This window comes from Apodemus sylvaticus, chromosome 8 (assembly GCF_947179515.1).
Source record: "Apodemus sylvaticus chromosome 8, mApoSyl1.1, whole genome shotgun sequence".
Classification (NCBI taxonomy): domain Eukaryota; kingdom Metazoa; phylum Chordata; class Mammalia; order Rodentia; family Muridae; genus Apodemus; species Apodemus sylvaticus.
Genome location: NC_067479.1, coordinates 118,298,026 through 118,313,984, shown reverse-complemented (window position 1 = coordinate 118,313,984; position 15,959 = coordinate 118,298,026).

Below are 15,959 nucleotides of genomic sequence, written 5' to 3'. Positions count from 1 at the left end.
CCCTTCACAGCTACCCTAGTAACTATGGAAAGAGAAATAGCCATGCTGAGTTCAATAATTTTCTATGGAGTGAAAATCAGCTCCTGCCCCCTGTGTGTTACTTTCGTGATTATGGGCAAGAAATCTAAATTCTTTGCTCAATTTTCTTCAATTTCTTGTTTAAGATGGAGAAAATCAGTACCTGTCTTCAAAAGATCCAGCAAAAATTTGGTAAGCTTTTAAATATAATACCTTGAACTTAGCAAATCTTGAAATATGTTGGCTACTGTTAAAAATGTTTCTCCTATTACCAAAAAAATTGAGATGATTAGTAAATCACTTATTAATTACTCATGAAACAACAAAATATACAGAGCATGTATTGGATGGGTATAGAATAAAATTTTACCTGCACTTGTTTGAATTTTGAGTATGAATGTTCTTTTAATATCATCTTTCTTTGTTGTGAATGCATGTGTGTGTGTATGTGTGTGTGTGTATACTTTTGCATGTGAATGTACATGACTGTGTATGCATATGTGCAGCCAAAAGGTCAATGTTGACTTGGTTCCTTATTTGCTCTCCACTTTGTTTTGTTCATTAAATTATTAATCTATTCACTTTACACCCAGATCATAGCCCTCCCCTCCACCTGGTTCTCTCCTTCCAACAAATAGTCCTTTCCCCTATACTTTTCTCCTCTGAAAAAGAAGAGGTTGCCTGGGTATCATCCTACCCTGGCAAGCCAAGTCATTGCAGGACTAGGTAAATTTTCTCCCACTGAGGACAGATAAGGGAGTCTCATTAGGGGAGCAGGATCCACAGGCAGGCAACAGATACAAGGACACCCCTATTCCAGCTGTTGGAAGATCCACATAAAGATGCACATCTATTACATATGTTTGGAAGGGTCCAGCCCATGTATGTTCTTTGGTCGGTGGTTTTGTCTCTAAGAGCCCTCAGGGATCCAGGTTAGTTGACACTGTTGGTCTTCCTGTGTAGTTCCTACCCCTTCCATATTCCTCAATCCTTCCCAAAACTCTTCCACAAAACAGATTTGTCCTATGTTTGGCTGTGGGCCTCTACATCTTTTTAAAGAAAGTCTTTCACTGAAACTAAAGCTCACTGATGGGGTCAATTGTGTAGACAGTGACCCTCAGGAATCCTCTTACTTTCCTCCCTCTGTCAATCCTGGATTACAGGCAGGTATGTGCTATCATGCTTAGATTATCAAGTGAATAATGGATCTTCATGTTTCTTTAGAAAGCATATTGCCCTCTAAACCATCAGTTCAAACCCTTTATTTCTTAATAAGAGAATGTACTGCATAAGACCTGTACTTAGTATATGTAATAAGAAATGTACTGCACAGTTGAAGGCAGAAGAATATGACAATGGGCAAGTCAATGAGAGGGGAAGAGACAGAAATGAGAGGCCAAACACAAATTTAGAAATCACAGCAGAGATTAGCTAGATATAGAAAGGCCCAAGAAAAAAAGTGTTGGCTTTGTCCTGCTTGTCTTCATGGCTGTCAAAGTTCATCTCTTCTATTGCTGTAACTGTCATTGCTGCTGCCACCACTACTACTTTGCTGACAGTGGAACCCAGCTTCTTAAGCCCTCTAACACAAAACAAAGATTGACTGATCTTCTAGAATCTGCAGGCATTTAGGCTCATATTGTGACTACTAGAGCACCCACCCCATGACTGAGCATCTGCTGATAACTACACAGACTGTATAATGTATAACAAAAGACAATCAAATAAATCACATTTTAATGTATATTAAATTCTGTTCTCTCTTTACATATAATCTCAGCAAGACAGATGCATATATAATTACTAGATAATACAATGATAGGTAGATAGATGACACTTAGTTAAGAGATTATAGATAAATGTCAGAAAGATAGCTGGCAGAGGGATAAGTGGTGATAATTCTTTAAAAGATGTGAATAGAGGGATTTGTAATATATGAATGTGGACCAATTATCTGGACATCTAAATGACATGTTTCTGTTTTTTAATTCAAAATTATTTTGTAAGATATGTATAGAACATTTTACCAAGTAAGTCTTCAGTATATCTTTCAAAGAAGTAAAATGATGGCAGTATTAAGAACAAGAGGGAAGACTGGTAATAAAAAAACTGAGTCTACCATTATGTGAGCAAAATATTTACTATGCAGACAATGTTCAATAGTCAGTGTGTACAGGAAATTGACACAGCAAGTATAATAAGGCCTATGAGCATATTAATTATATGAAAAGTTCAGGAATGTGCATTAGTACAAAATGGAAATTTCCATCACAGAGATTATCAAGAAGTTCATAGACATAATTGCAGAGGAAATTCCAGTGTTAACAAAACAAAGATTTCAGATGAGAAGAAAATTAGACCCTAGCATATCACTATCACCATAACTCTATATGAAGTTGAATTCTCCTTAAGTCTCAAGAATTTCATAGAGGAAGAAATGCAAGCTTCAGAGAAGGCCTCAACATAATTATGTGCATTAAGAGATTTAGATTTACATTGTAGGGTTTTTTAGTGAACTGGTTTCTTTTGCTGGTGTGCAGGTGTATGTATGTGTATGTACTGGTACATGTGCATGTATATGCATGTGTGTGTATGTGTGTGTATGTGTATATATTGATTTTTAAATAGGGTTATGTGGTTCTCTGGAGTCTAACTTCTTCAAGTCTTTGTATATATTGGATATTAGTCCTCTATGAGATGTGGGATTTTTAAAGGACATTTCCCAATCTGTTGGTTTCCATATTGCCCTATTGACAGTGTCCTTTGCTGTACAAAAAATTTGCAATTTTATCAGGTCCCATTTGTCAATTCTTGATCTTAAAGCATAAGCTATTGGTGTTCTATTTAGGAACCCATGTACCCATGTGCTAAAGTCTCTTCCCTACTCTCCTTTCTAATAGTTTCATTTTGTCTGGATTTTTGTGAAGGTCCTTGATCCACTTAGACTTGAGCTTTGCACAAATACATAAGAATGGATCAATTTGCATTCTTGTGCCTACTAATCGCCACTTGAACTAGCACCACTTGTTGATAATGCTGTCTGTTTTCTACTTGATGGTTTTAGCTCTTTTGGCAAAGATCAAGTGAAAATAGGTGTGAGGGTTCATTTCTGCATCTTCAATTCTATTCCATTGATCTAGCTGCCTGTAACTGAAGCAATACCATGCAGTTTTTATCATGATTGCTCTATAGGACAGCTTGAGGCCAGGCATGGTGATTTCCCCAGAAGTTCTTTTATTGCTGATAACAGTTTTTACTATCCTAGATTTTTTGCTATCCCAGATGAGTTTGGAAATTGCTCTTTCTAACTCTATGAAGAATTCAGTTGGAATTTTGATGAAGATTGCTTTTGGCAAGATGGCCATTTTTGCTATATTAATCCTGCCAATCCATGAGCAAGAGCTATCTTTCCATCTTTTGAGATCTTCTTCAATTTCTTTCATCAGAGACTTGAAGTTCTTGTCATACAGATTTTTCACTTGTTTAATTAAAGTCACACCAAGATAATTAATATTATTTGTTACTAATGTGAAGTGTGTTGTTTCCCTAATTTCTTTCTCAGCCTGTTTATCCTTTGAGTAGAGGAAGGTTACTGATTTGTTAGCATTAATTTTATATCCAACCACTTTGCTGAAGGTGTTTATCAGGTTTAGGAGTTCTATGGTGGAATTGTTGAGGTCACTTAAATAGACTATAATATCATCTGTAAATAGTGATACTTTTTTACTTCTTTTTTGCTATTTGTATCCCTTTGACATCCATTTGTTCTCCAGTTGTTCTGGATAGGACTTCAGGTACTATATGAAACAGGTAGGGAGAAAGTGGACAGCCTTGTCTAATCTAATTTTAGTGGTATTGCTTCGAGTTTCTTTCCATTTAGTTTGATTCTGCCTACTTGATTACTGTATATTACTTTTACTATGATTAGGCATGATGCTTGAATTCCTGATCTTTCCAAGATTTTTACCATGGGGATTGTTGGATTTTGTCAAATATGTTCTAGGAATCTAATGAAATGATCATGTGTTTTTATTCTTTGAGTTTGTTTACAAAGTGGATCATGTTGATAGACTTCCACATATTGAGCCATCCCTGTATCACTGGCATGAAGCGTACTTCATCATGATGGATGATCATTTTGATGTGTTCTTAGATTCTGTTTGTGAGAATTTTATTGAATTTTTTGCATTAATATTTATAAGGGAAATTAGTCTGATGTTCTCTTTCTTTGTTAGGTTTTTGTCTGGTATACGTATGGGAGTAATTGTGGTTTCATAGAACGAATTGGGTAATGTTCCTTCTGTTTCTATTTTGCCCAATAGCTTGAAGAGGATTGATATTAGGTCTTCTCTGAAGGTTTGAGAGAACTCTGCATTAAACCTATCTGGACTTGTGCTTTTTTTGATTGGGAGACTTTCAATGGCCCCTTCTATTTCTTTAGAGGTTATGGGACCATTTAGTTGGTCTATCTGATCCTGATTTAACTTCATTATGTGGTATCTGTCTAGGAAATTGTCCATTTCATCCATATTTTCCAGTTCTTTTGAGTATAGGCTTTTGTAGTAGGATCTTAGAATATTTTTAATTTTTTTTTCAGTTTCTGTTGTTATGTCTCCCTTTTCATTTCTGATTATCTTGATTTGGATACTGCCCTTTGTTTGGTTTGTCTAAGGGTTTATCTATCTTGTTGATTTTCTCAAAGAACAAGCTCCTGGTTTTGTTGATTCCTTGTGTAGTTTTTTCTTTATACTTGATTAATTTTAGTCCTGAGTTTTATTATTTCCTGCTTTCTACTCCTCTTGGGTATATTTGCTTCTTTTTATTCTAGAGCTTTAAGTTGTGCTGTCAAGTGGCCAGAAGATGCTCTCTCCAGAGTCTTTTTAAAATCTATTTAGTTCACTCATAGGTATAAGTTTCCCTCTTAGGACTGTTTTATTGTATCTATAAGTTTGGGTATACTGTGCCTTCATTTTCTTTAAATCCTAAAATATCTTTAATTTGTTTCTTTATTTCTTCCTTGATCAAGTTATTATTGAGTACAGTGTTGTTCAGCTTCCATGTATATGTCAGCTTTCTATTGTTTTTATTATTTCTGAAGATCAACCTTAGTCTGTGGTGATCAGATAGGATTCATAGGATATTTAAATCTTCTTGTATCTGTTGAGACTTGTTTTACGACTGAATACATGGTCAGTTTTGCAGAGGGTACTATGAGGTTCTGAGAACATATATTCTTTTATTTTTTTAGGATAAAATCTTCTATAGATATCTGTTAAATCTATTTAGTTAATTACTTCTGTAAGTTTCAGTGTTTCTCTGTTTAATTTCTGTTTCTGTGATCTGTCCATTGATGAGAGTGGGGTGATGAAGTCTCCCAGTATTATTGTGTGAGGTGGAAAGTGTGCTTTGAGCTTTAGCAAAGTTTATTTTATGAATTTGACTGCCCTTACATTTGCTCCATAGATGTCCCAAATTGAAAGTTGCTCTTTGCAGATTTCTCCTTTGATGAGTATGAAGTGTCTTCCTTTAACTTTTTTGATAACTTCAGATTGAAAGTAGATTTTATTACATATTAGAATGCATACTCCAATTTGTTCCTTGGGACAATTTGCTTGGAAAATTGTTTTCTAATCTTTTACTCTGAGGTAGAATCTGCCTTTGTCACTGTGGTATGTTTCTTGTATGCAGCAAAATGTCGGATCCTGTTTATGCATACAACCTGTTAGTCTATGTCTTTTGCGAGGGTTGGGGAAGATTGGGTCCATTGATATTCTGAGATATTAAGGAAACGTAACTTGCCTTCCTGTTATTTTTTATTTTTGTTAGAGGTGGAATTATGTTTATGTGGCTATTATCTTTTTGGTTTGTTAAAAAATATTATGTTCTTGCTTTTTCTAGGGTGTAGTTTCCTTCCTTTTGTTGGAGTTTTCCTTTTATTATCCTTTGACGATGTGGATGTGTGGAAAGATATAGTTTACATTTGGTTTTGTCATGGAATAATTTTGTTTCTCCATGTATGGTAGTTGAGAGTTTTGCTGGGTATAGTAGCCTAGGCTGGAATTTTTGTTTTCTTAGGGTCTGTATGACATCTTTCCAGGATTTTTTGACTTTTATAATCTCTGGGGAGAAGTCTGGTGTAATTCTGATAGGTCTGTCTTTGTTAATTGATCTTTTTCCCTTACTGGCTTTAATATTCTTACTTTGTTTTGTGCATTTGGTGTTTTGATTATTATGTGATGGGAGGTATTTCTTTTCTGGTCCAATTTACTTGGAGTTCTGTAGGGTTTGTTTTTGTTCAGGGGCTTCTCTTTCTTTATGGTAGGGAAGTTTTCTTTTATAGTTTGGTTGAAGATATTTATTAGTCCTTTAAGTTGGGAATCTTCATCCTCTTCTATACCTATTATCCTTAGGTTTGTTCTTCTCATTGTTTCCTGGATTTCCTGGACATTTTAGGTCAGCAGCTTTTTGCATTTTGCATTTTCTTTGACTGTTGTGTCAATGTTTAATAAGGTATCTTCTGTACCTGAGATTCTTTTCTATGTCTTGGATTTTGTTGGTGAGTCTTACATCTATGACTTCTGATCTCTTTCCTAGGTTTTCTAACTCCCAAGTTTTCTCCCTTTCTGTTTTCTTTATTGTTTATACTTCCATCTTTAGATCCTGGATGGTTTTGTTCAATTCTTTCACCAGTTTAGTTGTATTTTCCTGTAATTCATTAAGGGATTTTTCTGTTTCCTCTTTAAGGGCTTCTACCTGTTTACCTGTGTTCTCCTGTATTTCTTTAAGTGAGTTATTTATATTCTTCTTAAAGTCCTCTATCAGCATCATGATATGTGATTTTAAATCCAAACCTTGCTTTTCCCATGTGTTTGGGTATCCAGGACTAGCTTTGATGAGAGAACTGGGTTTTGATTATGCCAATTAATTAGCCTTGGTTTCTATTGGTAAGTTTCTTGCACTTGCCTTGCACTTATCTGGTTATATCTAGTGTTAGTTGGTCTTGCTGACTCTGGCTGGAGCTTGTCCCTTCTTTCGGCCTGTAAGCCAGTGTTAGCGTTCTTAGGAGACCAACTTTCTTCTCACAGAACCTGTGTACAGAGGCTTGTGGAACTGCCCCAGCTCCCAGGTGCAGATGGAGTCTGAAAGGATCCTGTACCAGTTGCCCCATCATTTCTGTACCCTGTGGGATCCTAGCTTGTCCAGCTCTAGACAGTTATTGGAGAGAAAGTAGAGATCTCACCCCCAACCCCAGAAAAGAGAGCACTATTCAGAGATCAGATCTTTGTTAGCTGGGCCTGTGCCCAGAGCAAAAATATTTCTATAATTTTATATTTCTGTGTGGTTGCTAGGAATCTAACTCAGGACCGCTAGAAGAGCAGTGAGTGCTCTTAGCCACTGAGTCATCTGTCTAGGATGTTTATAATTATTAGTATATGTGCACACATATGTGCTTCCTTGGGGAAGCCAATAATACATGTTTTTGTCTCTCCTCAATCACTTTTTACCTTTATTGTTTGAAATATATTTCACTGAACCTGAATCTCAATAATTGCTTTGATAGGCTGCTGAGCTACAGAGGATCCCCTATCTCTAGCTGTCCTCCTACCACACTGATGCTACAATTACATACATATGCCACTGTCCTCAGCTTTTTGTGTGTGTTCTGCAGATCTGATCCCAGGCTCTCATGCTTGCATAGCAAACATTACATAGTCAGCCATCTCTCTAGTTCTGAGAATGGGTTTCATCACAGACTTCCCAGAACCATTTAGTTTAACAGAAGCAGACTAAGTTAATTTCATTCATTGTCTCATCAACAGTTTTATATTTTAGAAACTGTCATTATATAGAGTTAAAGAAACTTAAGACATCCATATAAAAAACCTGATAGGCAGTTAAGAAATTGATATCTAAATGCCAGAAAATAAGAGTTATATTCACAAGATATTTTGTTTACTTTACCATACCAGTATTTTATCACCTAGCATATGCAACCCTGTGCTGATGTAACAAACTTAAAATCTTATAACATTGATGAAAAATCACTTACTGCATTCAAATCAACTATGTTGCTCTGGCAGGCTTACATCATCATCATCTGAACAGAACTGGAATCTGAATGAAAAAGAGCATTCTAGCAAATAGCACACCAAACTTGATAGAGGACATGAGAAACAGGAGAGAAATCAAAAGAGGCATTTCAGTGGGGAGTGACTGTGGACTAGGAAAGTAGCTACATGAACACAAATTGGGGCTCAATTTCCAAGTGGAAAAAGCAACATGTTTTTGTTATTGGAATGTCCTATAAAAATCAATCTAGAAATCCGAATCTTGCAGACCATATGGTGGCACAGTGAAGCGGTAGCTGGAAATCTGAGCAGAGAGAGCTAAGCTCTATTGTATAAAAACAGTAAAAAATTTTATAATTGAAAAGTCCCTAAAGATACAGTTATTGTGTCTTAACTGTTGGTAATGGATATGTTATGTGCTTTTCTCAATGTATGTTAAATCTTCTATCATGGGTGAATACTAGAAGCAGCCTGAATCTATTCATTTGACTTAAAATATATGCAAAAGTAATATGAAACTCAAAAGAAACTAGTTTTTACACTCAAGAGAGTTCTATGCTTCTTTTAAGATGTGCTTAAACACACAGAATGCAATCATTGATAAGTGGATATTATTTAGCCCTGAAGCTCTGAATACTGAAGATACAATTAGCATATCAAATGATTCCCATGAAGAAGGAAGAAGAGGGCCCTAATCCTGGAAAGGCTTGATACAGCATTGTAGGGGAGTACCAGGACAGAGAAAAGGGAGGGGGAAAGATAGGAGAATGGATGGAGAGAAGAGGATTTATGGGGCATATGGGGAGGGGGGAACTGGGAAAGGGGAAAGCTTTTGGAATGTAAACAAAGAATATAGAAAATAAAAATATATAAAAAAAGAAAAAGAAAAAAAAAGATGTGCTTATAGGGCTGGCAAATACCTCACTAATGAAAACATTTGCCCTGTGAGCCTGATCACCTGAGTTCTGTTCATGCTCTTCCCTCTTGAAAGGGAAGATGCAGCTCTCTGACCTCTGCCATACACATATTCTTCTGCCCATATGCATGAATAGTATCTGCAAAACATGAAACTTTAAGAATAAAATAAAATTTGATGGTACCAAAGAAAAAAAAAATAAAATGGACTTTTTCTTTTCATTTGTACAAAGTGAATTCCTTTCCCTGTGAGTTTGCTAACTTGAGCATATGATGTGTGTGTGTGTGTGTGTGTGTGTGTGTGTGTGTGTGTGTGTGTGTGTGTGAAGTACTCATGGAGTTGTGAGAAAGGAATCAGGTCCATTGGAGTTGGACTTGACAGAAAGTTGTGAGCTACCTTGTGTAGGGAGTGGCATCCAAACTCTGGTCTTCTGCAAGAGCAGTGTGCACTCTCAACTGGAAAGCTATCTCTCCTGTGCCCAGATGCTTCTTAATATGAGTTATTCCAGTTGTTTACAAGGAAGGACCTTGACTTCTATAACACATGGCTTGTGTTCATATACATGTTTGTTTCATTAATACAATTTCTCTCAGCTATGTCATGTACTTTGTACATATTTATCCCTTTTAGAATATGCTTCTTTCCTCCCACTTTCTCATCACTCCCCTACAGGACATATTCATTCCCTTGTTGTCTCTTCTGATTTCATATCATACACATGACTAAATAGGCATTATATAATCTGTAAAGTGCCTGGGACACACAAATGACTCATCTCTCTTAACCTAAGGATCTCTCCAATTGCATTCTACTCTTCAGTGACTAACGAATTCATTATAACTATAGAACATTTCTTTATTTGCGCACCTTCATAGGAAAAATTTTACAAGGCACCACCCCCAGATGAAAACCAACAGGTTATCAATGGTGCTTAGTGAGGAGGAAATTATTTTCTCTAGGAAAGTGCCTCCTCATAGGTTATCCAATCTCAAAAAGTCATCCTAAACACCCGTGTACACATAAAACAGTAAGAAGACTTAGGAGGAATAATATATAAACAATAAGGAGAATTCACATATTTCAGAGTCAGTGGGGGGGCATAGGGATTATTAGAAAGGGAAGAGGCAAATAGAAATGATGTGCACATGTAAAAACAAATAAAGAATGTCACCAAAAATATCTTTCGCTATTCATCTGCTAATGGACACCATGAAGCATAGCCATATCATGAGTACAGTTATAAACACCAATGTTCAAGTAACTTTATGGTGTGTCCATGTAAACCCTTCAAGTATCCTGGAGTGGGATAGCTGAAGTACATGAGAGATTGATTTGCTCTTTTTTGAGGAACCTCACACTGATTCCCATAGTACCTGCATCAACATATATTTCAACCAGCAGTGAGCATGAGCTCTCTTTTTCTCAAGAGCCCACCAGAATTTCCTATTGCTTGCTTTCTGGATGAGAAAGAAGGACTTGTTAAATGTGCATGAGAAGTGAAAGAAACACTGTAAACTCCATGTCCCTCTGGGATTCCTAACCCCAAGCTGGCTGACTAAACTTAGTCATGACATTCTTCCAGTTTCATCTGCTTTCACTTGGAAGATACTCACTATGAAATCTCTAAGTAGTCTCTCTCATTTTCTAAAAAGAAAAAAAAAATCTGGAAACCAATAAACACTGTCTGGCTATTGTAAGAGCAGAATTTCCTACATTTAAAAGCGGTGCCTGGAATTTTTACTCTTTTTGAGAAAGCTATTCTCATGATTTACTAAAAAAGTTTCACAAGCCATCCTTGTATGTGACTTCCAAAACTATTTTACTGGTGGTATTCATTTACAAAGACAGCTGTGTTCACACAGCACATCCAGAGTTCTAGATCAGGATACAGTAAGCACTATGTGGTGCTTGGAAGATTCTGAATACACTTCGGACTCTTCTTTATATGCATGATGACATCTAATCGATTTTCTCCTATTTGTTAGAATCACAATTTATTAGACTTTATTGATTGACACCTCAGTAAGAGCCATCTTCTGGAGTCAGGACTCACTGCTGTTTATTTTAATGACAAAGCAATAACCTAAAGTCATGAAAATTATTTCAAAATAAAACAAATGCCAATGCCCATATTTACTGTGTTCCATATAGGAAACACAAAAGTACATGGAGTTGGCTCAAGACATTTCTCTGTGTCCCTCTGTTCTCCCTATGCTTTAACTGTCAGAGACAATAAAAGATGCTTCCACGTCAATGTTCTGAGTCTCCTTTAGTGGAGGTTATGAAATAGAAATGAACATTTGTCATTCTCAAAGATAGTACTAATCAGGGTTATCACTTTGGCACATTCTGCTTCTTTCCAGTCATAGAAGTCCAGCAGCTTCTAATGTGATTTGACAGTGCAGTCACTCTAGAGATGGTTTACTATCATTACTTTAAAACTTTTGTTATTTCCAAACACACAGTTTTGGCTACAAAATACTGCATTTGATTTTTAAGGATGTAAACAGCACAGCAGTTAGCTGCTAAATGCAAAACCAGTTGATGCTACATATAAAATACACTTAAGAAAGTAGTTGTGTTGCTGGGTTTTAAAAGCAAACTTACTGAATAACACAGACTCCCTAGAGACAGATATTGAACATGATGACTCACTATCTCAATGTAGAAAGTCACATGAAAGATAATAATTAGAGAGGAACCTCCGGACTAGGGAGTTTTTTCCAAACTCAGGCAAGAAATTTGTTGAAATCAGAATGTAACAGTATTAATTCATACAAAGACTTATTTAGGAGGACCTAATTAGTTATATAATCAACTTAGAAACTTATTAATGGCCTGTCAACTTTCCTTAAGGGCCACATCAAATAATTTGAAATATTTGTTAGTGTCACTTAAACATTTTTATAAAATTAATTTATTTGTACCTCAGATCTTCATGGATAGAAAACCCATCTGGGAAGACATTTTTTCTTAGTGCCACATTTATGTTGTCAGTTGCCAAGTGCTCTCAATCAGCTCCAAAACTTCAGGTCACTATGTGAAACTTCACACCAAAGAAGCTGCTTCCCAATTTTCTGAGGAAACCCAGACTGATTTCCAGAGTGGTTGTACCACTTTGAATTCCCACCAGCAATGGAGGAGTGCTCTTATTTCTCCACATTCTCACCAACAAGTGTTGTCACCTGAGGTTTTTATTTTAGCCATTCTGTTTGGTATAAGGTGGATCTCAGGGTTGTTTTCATTTCCATTTCTCTGATCACTAAGGACTTTGAACATTTCTTTAGTTGTTTTTCAGCCATTCAACATTCCTTACTTCTCAGTTTAGTTCTATACCCTATTTTTTCATTGGGTTCTTTGGGTTTTGGTGGTTAGCTTCTTGAGTTCTTTATATATTTTGGATATTAGCCCTCTATCAAATGTGGAGTTAGGAAAGATTTTTTTCCCAATCTGTGGGTTATCAATTTGTCTTATTGGATATGTCCTTTGCCTTACAGATGTTTTCCACTTTCATAAGGTCCCATTTATCAATTCTTGATCGTGTAGCATGATCCATTGGCATTCTGTTTAGGAGATTTCCCCCTGTGCCAATGAGTTCAAGGCTCTTTCCCACTTTCTCTTCTACTAGATTCAGTTTATCTAGTTTTATGCTGAGGCCATTGATCCATTTCGACATGAGCTTTGTGCAAGGTGACAAATATGGGTCTATTTTCATTTTTCTACATGCAGATAGCCAGTTAGACAAGCACCATTTATGGAAGATACTATCTTTTCCCCATTGTATATATATGACTTCTTTGTCAAGGATCAAGTGTCCTTAAATGTGTGGTTTTATTTGTAGGTCTTCAGTTCCATTCCACTGAGGTTCAGGATGGTGATTCTCCCAGCTATTCTTTTATTGTTAAAAATTGTTTTCACTATTCTGGGTTTTTCTGCACTGACTCTGTACATTACTTCTGTTAGGATGACCATTTTTACTATGTTAACTGTGCCAATCCATGAGCATGGGAGATCTCTCCATTTTCTGAAATCTTCTTTAATTTCTTTCTTGAGAGACTTGAAGTTATTACCATAGAGGTCTTTCATTGTCATACAAGTTGGAGTTGCCCCCAAGATATTTTATATTATTTGTGGCTATTTTGAAGGGAGTTTTTTTTAACCTAATTTCTTCCTCAGTCTTGTTATCATTTGTATAAAGGAAGTGTTAGTATTCTATCTAAGCTTCACTCCACACTTACCTGGCAACAGCCAGGTATGCCCCGCCCCATAGACCTGGCCCACTATAAAAGGGGGCTACTTGTCCCTCCTCTCACTCTCTCATTACTCTCTCTTTTTGCTCTCTCTCTCTCTCTCATTGCTCTCTCGCCTCTTGGCACTCTCACTTCTCTGCCCATCTTGGGCTCTCCTCCCCTCCCCCTCTCTCCATCATGGCCAGCCTCTACTTCTCTACTCTCTCTCTTTCTCTCTCTCTCTCTCTCTCTCTCTCTCTCTCTCTCTCTGCCTCTCTAACCTCCATCCTCTGCCTTGAACAAACTCTTCTATACCATATCTGTGTGTGTGTGGTCCATCAGGGGGAAGAGGGGCCTGGGCATCGGCCCCACCTAGGCACCCCCTTCCCCCACACCAACATGCCACATTCCCTAAACCCCTCTCTCTCTTTTTATGCCCCCTTCATTGGTGCCAAAACCCAGAAACAAACCCATCAATGGTGCATTGGCCAGGAACGAGAAACACTGCACGGTATGCTTGCCAGCTTTGCCATTTAAGCCACAACCATGGTCACTAGCCCTGGATGGTAAGTTAACCACCCCCCACTGGTCAGAGCGATAGTTTACATAGTTCTAGGGTAATTTGGAGCTATGACCTGCCTGCTGCTGTGCTTTTATTGGGATACAAAACAAACAGTTCTGCGCACAGCCACTATCATGTTGGTGTCCCGTTCCCCACCGGCCTTGCCACAGCCATGAGCCCCTGCTGCGGTTCCGGCCACAGTGCCCTGCACTGGTGCTAGGATACAAAACAAGCTACTTTGGTACTTCCTTTTCCCATCCAGCACAGGCTACAACTTCCGCTACTGGCCAGAAGTCCTGCCCTGCTCCTGTGCAGTCAAAATTTCCCTCCCCTACACCTTTTCCCACTGACAAACTATTCCACCCTATAGCCACTACTGCCCACAGGATAGTTGCGAATCCCGGTGGTGACCACTGCAGCTGCCATGGCACAGTGCGGTCTTTCCATGTGGGTCTCAGAACAGCACCACGTGTCCCCGCGGCACATGCCCAGCTCAGCTCTGCTATGGCTGCCTGTAATACTAAATCTTGCAGTAGCTCTCAGAGTTGCACTGCTTCTGCTCCTGTGGGAGGGTCGCACAGACTTGGGTGCCCGTTCCCGAAGATGCATGTAACTCCCACATGAGTGTGGCTTTACCACTGCTTACTTTTCTCAAACCTCCAGTTTTTGACACCTGGGAAAATAGCCACACTGGCAGACAGGTTCTTATTTCTTTTACCAGATTACAAATTCCTACAAATAAACACTAACCACTGTAATAGACAAACATTAGCCTTCAAATGAAGCCTGGTCAGCCTCTTTTGAACTGAGGCTTGCTTCACATGCCCAGTTCCACCTAACATTCCTGATAGTACATTTAAGACCTTGGGTGTATCCTCACTCAGAAGTGACCCAGAGTCCCTCTTAACTTTTACAGCTGCTGACAAAAGTCCTGGTCCAGACCTGGGGGCTTCTCTGGGCATTCCAGGAATGCTGAAGCCCCTAAAGACTCTCGCTACGGCCTGAGTCTTTAGCCTGGCTGTACAGTATTAATAATATATTTTCAGGATGTTGAAATTATATTTAGCGGCTTTCCCACCCACCCAGTGGGCACGAATTGTCTTTGACCATATATCTTTTAAAGATTAACAGTCTGGTAAATGATAAAGACCTAAGCCTCACCTATCCCGTGTTCCCACACCCTTACCTTGTGTGTTCCTATAGCCTGCATGTTCAGCTGATATTAATGCACCTAAATCTGCCTAGACAAACTCAGTTTTTTTGTCATTATGATTTAAACCATTGCTGCCAGCTTTCTTACTCTGATCCTAGCTTCTTTACTAACAAAGAAATATACTTTCCTCTACCTATACAACCTGTTAAAGCTACTTAAGATTCTCATTCCTATCCTCTCTTGACTATTGCTTTCCTATTTTGTACTCAATCTTGTCAGAAGTTTGTTATTAAATTTAAGACAGAATTCCCAAAGACCTGATAGCTTCTTTCAGGAGGTCTCAGAAGAAAGATGTAGGCACTGCTACAGGCTGCTGCCTAAAAAGGAGTGCAGTGGACAAGACTGGATACTTTGAGTCAAATGACTTAGCTAAACAAAGGCAAACAATTTCTCATATCATGGGTATCCATTCCACAAAGATAAAGCCCTGCATCTTCTGTGCTTGAAAGCCAGATTGACAGCCAAAGCCACCAAGGAGACCACAGAGAACTGCTGGCTACTGGAATGTGTCATTTTTTAATAATATAACTGCTAATTTATTTCTTATTCTTCAGACTTGTGACTACATTGACAGATAGACCGTTATCTCCTTAACTAAACTCTGTTTCCATTAAATGCTTCATATTTCCTCTTCTTGCTCTGTCACTGTCCTAACTTGTGTGTTCCTACAGATTTGTCTAACTCTAATAATAAATATTACACTATACGATCCAACTTTCAATATTCTTCCTTCTGCTCCACAAAAGGCTCATCTTAAAGACTGTTCATGTGACTAACTCATGTTGTTATCACTTTAATAAATTTTTTAGCTGCAGGAAACCTACCAAGATCTACTGTTCATGGACCAAATAGGCTCCATCCAGATAAGTACATCTGCCCAAAGTTCCTACCTATTCCAAAGGATGGAATTCCTCTGGGTTTCAATTGTACATCTTAAGAAATTTTTTTCTTT